This window comes from Phaethon lepturus, unplaced genomic scaffold (genome assembly GCF_000687285.1).
Source record: "Phaethon lepturus isolate BGI_N335 unplaced genomic scaffold, ASM68728v1 scaffold31050, whole genome shotgun sequence".
Classification (NCBI taxonomy): Eukaryota; Metazoa; Chordata; class Aves; order Phaethontiformes; family Phaethontidae; genus Phaethon; species Phaethon lepturus.
The window spans coordinates 22,788-23,276 of NW_010514569.1; positions in this window are offsets into that span (position 1 = coordinate 22,788).

Consider the following 489-nt stretch of genomic DNA (forward strand, 5'->3'; position numbering starts at 1 on the left):
CCCTCTGGGACCCAGTGGGCGCTGTGGAAACGCCAGGGTGGCCTGAGGGGTGGCATGCTCCTCCATCTTGGTCCCTTAGCTCATGCCAGCTGGGACCCTCCACCTGTCTCCCCTTGCTCTCCTGTCCCCACAGAGCCTTCCTTCCCGCATCACCACGTCCCTTGCCGGGGCCCGGCCACCCCTAAGGGACCCAGCTCCCTGCCTAAGAAGTCCCCAGTCGCCAGTGAGCAACCTGCTCAGGTCCTCGTGGGGGTCCTCCGGTGCCCAGAGGGCAGGAGGGGGTGAGGCAGGGAGGCTCCCCGGCCCCGCCTGCGCTTGTCCAAGGGCAGTTGGCCCCTGGTAGGCCATTTGTGGGCACCCAGCCACAATCCCAGCCCCTTCTGCCCCATTTTGCCTTAAAATGTGTTGCCCCAGGAACACAGAGAGACAGAAGGACATACACATAAAAATATATATATATTTTGCAACTAAATTATTTAAAGAGCTGGT